The 14,708-nt window shown below is 45.2% G+C and overlaps 1 protein-coding gene across 1 annotated transcript in view; it reads right to left on the bottom strand.

The window, feature by feature from the left end:
* The window catches only part of PCDH15 (protocadherin related 15), a 1,564,441-nt gene that overhangs the window by 1,371,938 nt on the left and 177,795 nt on the right, over window positions 1-14,708 (bottom strand). The gene's annotated exons all lie outside the window — the stretch shown is intronic.

Here is a 14,708-nt window from a genome sequence, read left to right as displayed (position 1 = left end):
GCAGCAGGGAGTGAAGGGGTTATTTACCCATAAGTGCGCGTCCTCCCTGCAATCCAACTAGCTTGCACGCGTTCCACTGGATGCGTTGCAAGCCTTACTGCTTGCACTTCCTCCAAGCCGGTAGGACATGTGCAAGCTAGTTGGCGTGCAGGGAAGATGCACACTTATGGGTAAATAACTCCTTCACTCCCTGCCATACACCTGAGCTAATTAAAGCTCATTTAAATCCCGAATTTGAGTGCTTAAGCACTCATTATTACTCATGAGAGTATCGCTGGCTGAAAACAATGAACTATTGCTATGTGGCTGTCTGGCTGATATTTTATCTCAGCACTTGCTAACTGATAAGACTACAGTATTTCTTTATAGTTGAACAAATACATGCAAGTACATGCTTTTAAAGAACAAGCGACACCCATGTTAACCTAGAAATAAAAAACACATATATAAGTAGATAAATACTACTTCTACTTACATAACAGATGTATTGTGCTATCCACGTAATGATTCCTGTGAATTTTATAAAGGAAAAGCAGAAAATCCTATTCTAGGCAGTGGCCATCTTGCCAAGCTAATGCTGACATCATATCCTCCCTGACTCTTGTTTTCCCCCTCCCTTCTCTTGCTTGCATTGTGTATTCATTAGCTGCCCTCCTCCCAGAGTCTTCAGACACTCCCACTGAGGTGTATACTAACAACTGCACTATCTATTTTTTATTTACACATCCAATCACTGAGGTCACCTCAGCCTTGCTTGTAAACACAAGTAATCAGAGGGTGTTTCTGATAAGCAGCTAGATAGGGAAATAAATGGAAGAGGAGGAATATATTATAGATAAAAAAAACTCCCAGCATTCAACTCTTTGGCACCGTTTGGCACTAGGGCCAGTGCTCCTAAAGTATGTGACAATTACAAACCGTAACAGCAGAAAAAAGTTTTGCAAGTTTTGAATGCAGGATTAGCATCTTTATCACTTAATACATTCAGACCAGTTGCTGTTGAAATTTGATTTTTATGGTGACAATACCGCTTTAATTCACACCAAAGATAATGAAAGGGTGGTATGATGCAGATACCAATTTATCTTTAAAGAGACTAACAAAATTTTCATCCTTTTTTCTTCTATCATATAAGTTCCTATACCTGTTCTAATGTGCTCTAATGTGCTCTGTCTAACTGCAGCCTTTCCTATTTGCACAGTGGCTGTATTATCTCTCTGTTATATGATCTAATCTTATGTCCTCTGTCGGCTCTGTCGGGCTGAGGCTGGAATGTGTGGAATGTGCTGTGCTGCTTGTGATTGGCTGAAAGCTATACACACCCTCTCCAGGCCCCCTGCACACTCCGTATGACTCACACACCAAGATCCTCTCAGCGTATCACTTGCTGTGTGTTTTGTTTGTAAACACTGGATAAAAATGGCAATTACAAGCCAGGTTTGCAGCAGAGAGTGGCAGAAACAGCACAAAGGGGCCCAGGAGAGCATAATGAATAGAATGGTATGCTTTTTATTGTAAGAATTTTAGAGTACAGATTCTCTTTAACATTCAAACAGTTTAGCTACTCCTGTACTTAAAGGGGAACTTCAGCCTAAACAAACATACTGTCATTAAGTTACATTAGTTATGTTAATTAGAATAGATGGGTAATATAATTTTTTACCCACCCTGTTTTAAAAGAACAGGCAAATGTTTGTGATTCATGGGGGCTGCCATCTTTGTCATGGGGGCAGCCATCTTTTTGGTTGAAAGGAGGTGACAAGGAGCAGGAGACACAGTTCCAACTGTCCTGTGTCCTGATAACCCCTCCCAGATGCACACACTAGGCTTCAAATGTCAAATTCAAAATGTAAAAATAAAAAAATTTGCACCAAAACAGCAGAACGAGAGCAACAACATCAGAAATCCCATCATGCTTTGCACAGCATCAGGGGAAAAAAGCCCGGGCAGTTTTCTTCTGTGCAGCTAAAAATGAGGCTTGGATAAGAAAAACAAAGTTCTGATGCTGTGAAACTGTTAAAGAAACACCAGGCCTTTTCAGTGCTGCCGAGTCGATTTTTAGTCCGGAGGTTCACTTTAACTGAAGAGTGTGTCACTAGCCAATGGCTGTATCAGTTCCAAAAGGGGTAAAACCTTGATTGTTGTTGCTGTTGTACCAAAACTGTATTCACATAACATAATATGTTGTTGTGGACCAGGGATTTTGTGCTACTTCAACTATAATAAATCTAGATGTTTTTGTAAATTCCATGGTAAACCTTAATTCTTTTCAGCCTTCAGCAGTGTGCATCTGTGTGAGCGTGTGTGAGCGTGTGTGAGCGTGTGTGAGCGTGTGTGAGCGTGTGTGAGCGTGTGTGAGCGTGTGTGAGCGTGTGTGAGCGTGTGTGAGCGTGTGCGAGCGTGTGCGAGCGTGTGCGAGCGTGTGTGAGCGTGTGTGAGCGTGTGCGAGCGTGTGTGAGCATGTGTGAGCGTGTGTGAGCGTGTGTGAGCATGTGTGAGCGTGTGTGAGCATGTGCGAGCGTGTGTGAGCATGTGCGAGCGTGTGTGTGCGTGTGTGAGCGTGTGTGCATGCGTGGTGGTGGTGGGGGCACACCAGTACAATTCAGAGCCTCCACTACACTTCCCTGAAAATGTAGTACAATCTCACATGGTGCTATTTTCTCCAATTGTGAATAAAATGCCTTTTGAAATACCAGCAAGCAAGAAAATATTCAACATAATTTTAACAATGCTTGTTGATGGTTCTTTATCAATTGTAAAGTGCTGAAAAGTTATTTTAAAGAGAAAATGAAAAATCTACTAGGAGGAAAAAAAGTGAATTACATATGGGTCCTGGACTCATATGCAATTCGCTTTTTCTCCATAGTGTTCTCCTAGGTGATATTTTAGAATATGTCAATAAAATGCCCTTCATACCACCAACAAGCAAGAAAACCAAAAAATAATTTTGATAGTACTTTTTCAACTACTTTTTGGTACTTTTTCAGTCATAAAGTGCTGAAAAGTTATTTGAAATATAAGAAGATATATCATCTCCTAGGAGAAAATTCAGGAGGAAAAGTGAATTGCATATGGCCCCTGGTGTCTAATCACATGGCTGCAATGTAGGTCACTTCCCATATAAATCTACACGCGCACACACACTTTTCTGTAACATCCAATACTATCTATTCCCACCCCCTACAGAACTAGTAGAGTTTACCTCGCCATAAATAAATATGTCAGCCTCCATATGTCTCTCAGTTCAAGTGTACTTTAATATAAATTCTGGCAAATAGGCTTTGAATTGGATTCTATCGCCTGGACAAGCCAAGTAATCTACCAACATCAATGCATATTTCACATTATATGGTTTCTCCTTTAACATTCCTAAATTAATATTCATGGTGCGAGAGCTGAACTTCTTATGCAGGAAATCCTGAAGTACTTCAAGTAAACATAATGTTGTTTGCACATTATTTCAAGTGACTAACGGTATGACATGTAAGCAAGGAGATACTATACTTAATCTGAAAGCAGACACTTGACATTAATTAAAAAGCACAGCTCTTGCCTAACCAGACAGCAATTTTCTTATGTCTTTTAGCTGATGCACACTTCATGTGTCTCTTATATGCACTTGACATTATTACCATACATAAGATTAATGCATATGCCTGGAGGATAAGGTCTACTTGAGACAATTATGGTTTTTATTGTAATGGTACATTTTGTTGTATACCTTGTGCTGTGCATACCTTCACTTTACTCTGTATTATATTTTTGTTGTATTATTAAATTTCTGTAATACATCAAGAAATAAATTCAAAACATGACAATTTCTAGCTACAATAGACATTTTAATGTCAAATTAAATACTTGTAACTAATCGTTCATATTAAAATAGCTTAAAAGATTCAGTGGGAGCTACTGAATTTACTGCAAAGTATAGAAAGGCAAAACAAAAGTAACTTACGTTTTATGAAAAATAAAAGCATTATCTAACACTAGTTTCCACTTGAAGACGTTGCTGGTAACCAATAGATGCCAACACAAAAGCTAGAATAGGACTTGAAAATGCAAGAGGATTGGTTAAAATTCGAATTGAATGTCTGTGCAATTATCTGCAATCCTATAAAGTTTTGCAAACATACCCAATTTTGGTTGGCCAATGATTGGATAATGTTACCACTTCCATGTATTAGGAGAGCTTTGCTACATAATCTGTTCATAGTGCCCAAAGGCGGTTGACTCTCATACTACATGGAGGTGGTAAAATTGGTCATTTATTGGCTAATCCGTATGGGATATGTGTATGTATCTTAAGACTCCTAACAACCGCGTCACGCTGATGGATGGCTCCCCCAAGGAACGCCTAACGCAGATCAAGTCCTGGGGGAATGTTTTGTCAAAGATTGCGTGCGCATCTCTGCTTGAATGAGGGAACTCCGCTCCGTCATCAGCCTCCCAGCAGTGATCACCGCTAGGAGACTGTTAGAATAACACTGTAGCCTTCTAATAACACTGTACAGTGCTGCAATCTAAGGCAGCGTTATACTGGGGACAGCCGTGTGACACGGCTGTCCCCCTGGCAGGCTTAGGAGCGATCCACTGTCACAACCGATCACGGTCATTAGCTAGTGCAGGGAGAGAGGGCGGGATTAATCTAAAATAAAAAAAATAGTAACATTTATTTAAAAAAAACAAATAAAAAACAAACAAACACCCCAGCAGGGATCAGAGCCCACCAACAGAGAGCTCTGTTGGTGGGCAGAAAAGAGGGGGAATCACTTGTGGTCCGAGTTGTACAGCCCTGCAGCGAGCCCTTAGCTGCAGTGGCCTTATTAGTGAAAAATAGCCTGTCACTAGGGGGGTGTAAGCCTATGGTCCTCAAGTGGTTAAAGACCCTTAAACTCACTCAAAATTCTCTCAATGGGGGTCAGAGTCCAATTCCTTCAGCAACATTGCCAAGGCTGGGCAGACAGACACATGGCTTGCTAGCAAGTGAGCAGCATGTTTTGTTCTATGCAAGAAGTAGGAGCAGTGCGGGATTGATGTTGAATGGTGGACAGAGTGAGGGTGCGTTTCCACTAACGTGAATTCGCATGCATTCCCCGCATGCAAATTCGCATAACCAATAAAAGTAAACGAGCCTGTGTCCACTTGTCAGGAAAACAGAGCGTTTCCTTGTGCAGGAAAAATCTGCACAGCAGAGCCATCCGAATTCGGAAACCGCACATACCGCATGCGATTCGCATACAATGTATTTAATAGGGAATTCGCATGGTGGTTTTGTATGCAAATTTTCATGCGAATTCGCATACGATTTCGCATGAAATCAATGAAAAAGCACACAGGCACAGACATGGTTAAATTCGCACACAGCATCATCCATGCGAAATCGTATGCGAATTCGCGGTAAAATTCGCATACAACCGCATGCGATTTCGCTCCTGCATGCGAATTAGTTTGCGGGGAATCCGCAACGATTCCGCACCGCACTAGTGGAAACGCACCCTTAGTGGCAGAAGGATGGCCGAGCATTGTTTTCCCCAAAGTGAACTGCCAGGATGGATTGCTGGCCAAGTGGTGGGGGTTATGGGGGCTGCTGAGCACATGCTGGATTCTTAGCAGAGACAGTCATTATTATCAGCTGCCTTGCCCAAGTTTCATCTGGCGTACAAACGGACCTTAAATATGACTTTACTGGTAATTAAGCTAGACTTACACTGTATCAGACACTTACAGTGCCTGGCGTTTTGTTTTCTTTTTGGTATGGGTCAAAAAATAAATAAATAAATAAAACTGGCTAGAGGAAAACTGCTACAAGACAACCCCAGACAAACAACCCCAGACAAAGCCTGAAAATTCACTCCTGACATTGCATGCATCGTTTACACATGACAGATTCACCACAATGCTCTTCTGCAGCAGACTTTATTTTCATTTTTCCAAAACGGTCACCTAAGAGAAGCATTTTAAGAATAAAATGCTTATGCCCTAGTCAATTACCTTTCCTCATACTTTTCTTAACGGAGAAATTTTCATATTTTAGCATTAGAGATGTCGCGAACATAGAATTTTCTGTTCGCGAACGGGAAATGCTGTTGAAAACAAACAAAACCCTGAGAATTCCCCATAAAGAGATGGACTGGCCCAAAACCTGTCTGTTCTGTTAGATTTTAACTGCCAAGTTTTTTCACGATAGTGGTCCTTTAAGATGATAAAAATGGTTTTATAACAGTCCTTCAAAGTTAAAGGACCACGATCGTGAAAAAAGTAGGCAGTTAAAATTTGACAGAACCATCATGTTTTGGGCCAGTCCATCTCCTCATGGGTTTTCTTTGTTCTCAACAGCATTTCCTGAACAGCAGATGCAAAGTCTAACTGACAAAATAGTGTGCAATGGATTGGGGAGACTGGCTGGTATCTTACTATTTTGGCAGTTAAACTGCTGTTCAGGAAATTCTGTTGAAAACAAAGAAAACCCTTGTCTTTCAGTTTTCTACACTTTTCAGAAAACTGAAAGACAAGTGTGACCCCTGCCTTACAGCAGGTAATGTAATTTATAGAGAAAACTGACAAATTGCGCAAGATGTCAGTTTTTTTTCTGCATGCGAAATCTGCATTAAAGTGTGACCTTGCTTATTGATTAACATGAGTTCTCAGTTGAAGTCAGTTTTTCTGTGCAGAAAACGCGTACGAAAGCCGGTAAGTGTGACCCCTGCCTGAGAATCCCCTATGAAGAGATGGACTGACTCAAAACGGGTCGGTTCTGTCAGATTTTAACTGCCTACTTTTTACGCAATAGTGGTCCTTTAAGGATTTTTGCATACATTTTTTTTTTTTTCAGGGAGTAGTTCTGAAGAAGGACAGCATGGACTATTCAAGCTGAATCACACACTCACATACGGTAGTTTACTAAAACTCTACCTTGTTTAGTGTTAAAGGTAACCTTAAGTCATACAAAAAAAATGACTTTTACTCACCTGGGGCTTCTCTCAGCCCCCTGCAGCCGATCGGTGCTTTTGCCGTGCCTCGGAGATCCTCCGTCCTCGCCGGCGACCACTTCCGGTTTCGCAGCCAGGACCCGACAGGCTGGGAACGCGAGTGATTCTTCACGTTCCCAGCCAAAATATCGCCCCCTATGCTGCTATTGCGGCCACTTGGCCGCATAGGGGCGATATTTTGGCTGGGAATGTGAAGAATCACTCGCGTTCCCATGCCTGTCGGGTCCTGATGGCGAAACCGGAAGTGGTCGTCGGCGGGGACGGGAGGATCTCCGAGGCACGGCGAGGGCACCGATTGGCTGCAGGGGGCTGAGCGAAGCCCCATGTGAGTAAACGTCATTTTTTTTGCAGGACTTAAGGTTACCTTTAAGTATTAGACACTAATGGCTTCACATATAAAGTGCCTGACTGTAGAACATTTTCTGCTCTCTTCTATTTCTTGTTGCCAGGACAATGTGGACATTGATTGGCTGATAATAGAAGAAAGGACACAGGCTGGTTCAATAAACAGGTGTAAATATACAATCACAGAAAGACATGCTCACGCATGCTAACATGTACACACGGCACATGATGGGAAATTGGGAATTCATTATGTGATTCTCAGCCATTGCTATTCTCCTGGTGATGGCTGCAGTGAGGGAAAGTAGAACAGCAGAGGATGCCGTTGCTGGACATTGAAACATGGAAAGATATTTTATAAACATTTCATGTAAATGTTTATATATACAGCTAGTAATACAAGACTATACAAACACAATGCTCAGAAAATAAATCAGAGTGCCCCTCAAGCATTGATAACCATTTACCATATGCAGGTCGGTGATATCCAGGAAGTTGGAACTGGCATGCTTTCAGCTCAGCACTTACAAAGCAATACAAACCCCCAAAGCTCCCTGGCGACCCTCCCCAATCCCACCCATATCAACCAACAAGGATAAATATCTGGGGGAGGGGCTTTATTGTTGGAGATTTCACCATAGGTGCTTCCTCTTACACCTCCTCCTGAGTCCTGACCACTGGGAGTAGGTAGAAGACTTTTGCCCTTATTTGAGAATAAGTGGTTAATTATGGATGAGAGGGGATATACTGTATATGTATTTTTTTCAAACTCCCTCTTTGACACACTGAATGTGCACAGTACTGCCAGAAATGGGACAGACTTGGATACATAGCCAGTATTGCGGGTGAGCAGCATATAGGAAGCAAAGTGCCTTCTATTTATTAGGCACCCAAATTTCAAAGTATAACCGCTACTTATAATTACACTGCCTAATTTTCTACCGCTAGTGGGCACCCAGCTTCCTGCTTCCCCTGGTGCTTCTTCCAGCCCACTAAAGTTCATTAGCTCAATCCATCAGGGGCGTCGCTAGCCCTATTTTGGGGGGGCATGTGCCCCCAATCTGTCCTGGGGTGCCACGGATCTCCGCCCGGCCGCCCCCTCTGTCAGCGCCTCCCTCCAGCCACCGCCGCCTCGTCACTCAGACCTCAGGATCAGGCGGCGAGCCGGCGACCAATCGTGCGGGCACTAGGACCCAGCGCCCGCACTGATATGCGGAAGTAACATCACTTCCGCATATCGAGCGGGTGCGTCCGGCGCCCGCTGGTACTGGTTGGGTCGCCGCTGATCATGAGGTCTGCTGCGAGGTAAGGGGGGAGCGGCGGCGGCTAAAGGGGGGGCCTCCCTGTCACTCACTCACTCCCTAAAGGGCCTCCCTGTCACTCACTCACTACCTAAAGGGGCTCCCTGGCACTCACTCACTTCCTAAAGGGGCTCCCTGGCACTCACTTCCTAAAGGGCCTCCCTGTCACTCACTCCCTAAAGGGGCTCCCTGTCACTCACTCACTCCCTAAAGGGGCTCCCTGTCACTCACTCACTCCCTAAAGGGGCTCCCTGTCACTCATTCACTCCCTAAAGGGGCTCCCTAACACTCATTCACTCCCTAAAGGGGCTCCCTGGCACTCACTCCCTGAAGGGGCTCCCTGGCACTCACTCCCTAAAGGGGCTCCCTGGCACTCACTCCCTAAAGGGGCTCCCTGGCACTCACTCCCTAAAGGGGCTCCCTGGCACTCACTCCCTAAAGGGGCTCCCTGGCACTCACTCCCTAAAGGGGCTCCCTGGCACTCACTCCCTAAAGGGGCTCCCTGGCACTCACTCCCTAAAGGGGCTCCCTGGCACTCACTCACTGCCTAAAGGGGCTCCCTGTCACTCACTCACTGCCTAAAGGGGCTCCCTGTCACTCACTCACTGCCTAAAGGGGCTCCCTGTCACTCACTCACTGCCTAAAGGGGCTCCCTGTCACTCACTCACTGCCTAAAGGGGCTCCCTGTCACTCACTCACTGCCTAAAGGGGCTCCCTGTCACTCACTCACTCCCTAAAGGGGCTCCCTGTCACTCACTCACTGCCTAAAGGGGCTCCCTGTCACTCACTCACTGCCTAAAGGGGCTCCCTGTCACTCACTCACTGCCTAAAGGGGCTCCCTGGCACTCACTCCCTAAAGGGGCTCCCTGGCACTCACTCCCTAAAGGGGCTCCCTGGCACTCACTCCCTAAAGGGGCTCCCTGGCACTCACTCCCTAAAGGGGCTCCCTGGCACTCACTCCCTAAAGGGGCTCCCTGGCACTCACTCCCTAAAGGGGCTCCCTGGCACTCACTCCCTAAAGGGGCTCCCTGGCACTCACTCCCTAAAGGGGCTCCCTGGCACTCACTCCCTAAAGGGGCTCCCTGGCACTCACTCCCTAAAGGGGCTCCCTGGCACTCACTCCCTAAAGGGGCTCCCTGGCACTCACTCTCTAAAGGGGCTCCCTGGCACTCACTCTCTAAAGGGGCTCCCTGGCACTCACTCTCTAAAGGGGCTCCCTGGCACTCACTCCCTAAAGGGGCTCCCTGGCACTCACTCCCTAAAGGGGCTCCCTGGCACTCACTCCCTAAAGGGGCTCCCTGGCACTCACTCACTGCCTAACGGGGCTCCCTGTCACTCACTCACTGCCTGAAGGGGCTCCCTGGCACTCACTCACTGCCTGAAGGGGCTCCCTGGCACTCACTCACTGCCTGAAGGGGCTCCCTGGCACTCACTCACTGCCTGAAGGGGCTCCCTGGCACTCACTCACTGCCTGAAGGGGCTCCCTGGCACTCACTCACTGCCTGAAGGGGCTCCCTGGCACTCACTCACTGCCTGAAGGGGCTTCCCTGGCACTCACAGCCTGAAGGGGCTCCCTGGCACTCACTCACTGCCTTAAGGGGCTCCCTGGCACTCACTCACTGCCTGAAGGGGCTCCCTGGCACTCACTCACTACCTAAAGGGGCTCCCTGTCACTCACTATCGGGGTCCATCACTCACTACCTAACTGGAGGCGCCTGTCACTCACTAGCTAACCTGGGGGTCCCTGTCACTCACTACCTAACTTGGGGGACTACCATATTAAGGGGCATTCTGCTTATTTATGTGAAATGCTGTCTATTTATGTGCCTCATGACTGCTGAATTTGTCTTGTTGGGAGCCTTATGATTTGTTGGGGGCCTCAAGATTGCTGAATTTGTCTTGTTGGGGGCCTCATGATTTGTAGGGGGCCTCATGATTGCTGAATTTGTCTTGTTGGGGGCCTCATGATTTGTTGGAGGCCTCATGATTGCTGAATTTGTCTTGTTGGGGGCCTCATGATTTGTTGGGGGCCTCATGATTGCTGAATTTGTCTTGTTGGGGGTCACATGATTGCTAACTGCGAGACTATGGGAAAAGCTGAATCCTTATCATATGAGGCAATAGCATTAAACCCACTTTTTTAGCTTTTTAAAACAGAAAATAAAACTGAGGTTCTAAAAAATTGAATACATTTTTCAGGAGTAGGATGGATGAAATTGTTTATCTTCACAGTTTATTTTCAATGTGGATTTTCCATAATGTTCATGTATGAGTTAAAACGTTTGTACAGTATTCAGTTTAAATTGCTGTTGCCACTTTGCGATAGATAAGTGACTTTTGGGTTGCAGTTTGGGCACTCGGCCTCCAAAAGGTTTGCCACCACTGTCATAATCTAATGTCCCACCACTGCTAAGTTCATGTAAATTTGTCTCCACCCGTTACCAAACCTATATTCTGGTCCATGGCCCACCCATTTTGCACGCCGCATATTCCTCCCCGCCTGGTGCCCACAGGTGCCCCCGATCTCCAAGGACCCTAGAAACGCCCCTGCCATCCATGTCCTTCTGGTTGACTTTATTCTACCACCACAGAATCCACAATACAGCCGGCTTGAGGGCTACTGTTCCTGCATGGCCATGACCATGTGCAAAGCCCCCACCCCCCAATTGTGCTTACTATGACCAGGAGCATTCTGGGCCAGCGTAATTACACTTTCAATGCACTGTACATATGCAAAATGCACTTATAAACAGAGCACAATCTGGAGGCGCACGAAACCAGGACCACGAGGACTTGAGTAAGTCCTTGGTAAGCATAAATCTTTTAAGATTGTCTGGGGTAAACTTTAAAAGGAAATACATATGGCAGCCTCCATATAACTCTCGCTTAAGGTTCCCTTTAAGCAATCAATTCAAAGGATGAGTTAGATAGGCATTGGACTAGCAACATTAAGATTGTCTGAAAATGATTTAGCAAAACTAGCTGATGCAATGCAATGTACACTTCTCCTCATCTGTATTATTATTACAAAGGTCAAGAAGTAAAAATGCAAAAAAAATGGCTATAAGTATGCTAGTTTGAAGTATATTTGTCATTACTATTTTAAGGGCTCTTGTACGTGAATAAAAATGTGATCACTAGCCCTCACGCAATTGCAATCACCACAAGAGCTCTATAAAATATACTACTAATCAGCAGAATGAGACAAATATTTCCTGTTTTCGTCTTTCACTTTGCAAGTATGTTTCAGTGTAGTAGGCAGAGGAGAAATTTACAAATTAATTGTCCTGCATCTTTTTTTTTTTCTATCATAAACAAATGGAGAGTAAGCTGTTTAGCCTCTGTGCCATTAGGCCTCATCACTAATCTTATGCAAATACAATAGCAGACTTTGATTATCGCTATGCTCAGTGCAGAAATCTAAATGTGAAGGCATGGAGGGAATTCAGGTATATATAGTCAATTGCTATGTAGGCTATGCTGGTGATTATGTGTGCTGTGTTTTTTGTGGTGTTATTGCATGTTTAGAAATACATCTGCAGTGACCATGAACATGGCGACAACAAATCAGTTTGCTAGTTTAGATTTCACATGAGCAGCAATTACACATGAATCAGAATGGGATAAGATGGCTCCTCATCTTAAAAAGAAAGCAGGAGCCCAAATAGCACAATATGCCACTGGAAGGGATAGAACTGAGTAAAGGGAGTGGTACACACAAGATCAAACAGGCATGTGGAGATCAGCAAACCAGTCTCTACTTGAGTGTTCCAGGTATGGTTGAGGTCTATAAAACTCTGGTACAAGCTGCAGCTGAGCCACAGGGGGCCTGAACCCCTCAAAGGACACATCCAAGCTTGTTGAAAATAAACAGAAATCCACTTACTTGGGGCCTCCTCCAGCCCCTGCCAACCATATTGTGCCCACGTGCCAGCTCAGCTCACCACCGGTGGCCTAGGGGCCCCTCCGGCGCAGGATATCCACTATGCGTGTGCAAGAGGCTCTCAGAGTCGCACGGACATCATCCGGACCTTACTGCACAGGTGCAGTAGATCTGCACCTGTGCAGTACAGTCTGGATGACGTCAGCGAGATCAGTGAGCCGCATGCTGGAGATCAGGAGAAGCCGACCTGGAAGCCACCTGGAGGGGTCAGCATCTCCACCCGAGGGGACCGGGAGCCAGAGGAGCTGCAGCGAGGGCACAGGATGGATGCAGGGGACTGGAGGAACCCCCAGGTAAGTGGATTTTTTATTTTTAAAGTGCTTGGACCTTCCCTTTAAACAAGGGGTGTAATATGCACTAAGGGGATAATTGAATGTCTCATTCCACTTTGCACTTTCATGTGACACTGTTTTAGGGCTCATACACACATGCAACTATTCCGGTCAACTAAACTTAGTCTGTTGGACGATAGTTGGGCATGGCGACGCTGGCACATGACAAGACACTCAACTCATGACAGGCAGTTTGCCCATTCCAACTGGTGGATCAACTTACCCAACTATCATATGCAGATTAGCCACGTGTGTACAAGTCATTTGCATGAACTGTTTTTGAATGTGGACATGTCAGTGCACATGCAGCATTTAAAGGAGTTGCTTGTTTAGTTGATCAGCATGTATGTATGTACTTGTCATGTAAACGACAAGTGGTGCGGCTGATCATGTTGTGTGGTTAGTTGTGCACTAAATTGCACATGTGTATGATCCTTTAGAGTGAAAAATAATACTTTTAATTTGCAGTCTACCTAGCTAATGCTAATATTTCCTTTTGGGGACAGACAGAAATTTTGACTGGTGTCATTACAGACTCCGCACTTTTTTCTGACCTAGATTGGCTGCTGTGCTCTTTCAAGGCACAGCGATCACCGGCAACATCTGAAAGAGGCTGATGGCAAATATTTAGCATATGTAATATTACCTTTGGGGGAAAATAACATTTCCAAACACAGAAATAAGCGCATCCTCACACTAGCAATACTCCACCTTTATTGGCAACATTCAGTAAACTTCAGTAAAGTTGCTATGCACAGGAAGGGCTCAGCAATATTTTTCTACACAGCCTGTGTTGTGCAACTAGCAACTCACCTCACCTGGGAAATGCTTGTTTTGCTAGGGTAATGTGTGTTACACAAGTACTGTAGTGTAGGGAATGTTACACTAGTGATGTGAGTTAATTCAGGTTGCACTAATTCCACAAAGGAGGTTACATAGTCTGTGGAAATAACAATTAAATTGCACTCCCTGTGGACATCAACATTACCAATGTTCATTGAATAGGGCCCATAGACCGGGACGGATGTGTAAATTTTGCAGCTCAAAAACCACTGTCACCAAAACCCCCTCCTCACCCCGCCATGTACATTGCTCCCTTCTCCAGACACACTCTATCCATCCTCTCACCTCTCGCACTTCTGTCCGGCATCTCCTTCTGCATCACATGCAATGAGAGGAGACGGATATGCCAGGCACTAGAGCTAGACGTAAGCAGTAACGAGATGGACATCGCAGGAGCACTCAAAGAAGGAGAAAGAAGCATGGCTACCACTGCACCTGATACTCTCCATACTGGGCTGGAGAAGCACAAAACAGGGTGGAGGGCACCTCCGCTGAGATGTATCCTGCGGAAACAGGCCAGCCGCAGGTCTGCTGCATTTTACAGGTTTGTCAGTTTAACTGCTTATAAGTGCCGGCCTGCTATCTGCACCTTGCTTCGAGCCATGGCCTTTGTGGCCTTGCCTCAAATTTGGCCATTCCCATAGAAAGGTATATTTGCTGGTCTGAGAATGGCAAGTTTACTGAATATGGCCCTATGTGCTTTATGTGATCTCTGTTGATGCACACCAATACATTGTAAACCATCATGCTATAAATAAAAAAATAAAAACTGTGGAGACATGTAGGTTTATCAACCAAGGTCACAAAGGTTTCTTTTTTTTTTCTCTCTCCCCTCAATAGGTTTTGGTAAGCACGGCAAAATGCATTTACATACTCCTTACTGGGGTGAATTAACCCAAGATAAGATTTGGAGCAGAGATGGTTCATACTAGTTTACCTATTTATTTCATAGGCAGCA

This window comes from Hyperolius riggenbachi, chromosome 10 (genome assembly GCF_040937935.1).
Source record: "Hyperolius riggenbachi isolate aHypRig1 chromosome 10, aHypRig1.pri, whole genome shotgun sequence".
Taxonomy (NCBI): Eukaryota; Metazoa; Chordata; class Amphibia; order Anura; family Hyperoliidae; genus Hyperolius; species Hyperolius riggenbachi.
Note: the sequence above shows the minus strand (reverse complement) of the source record. Positions and strands in the feature narration are given on the sequence as shown.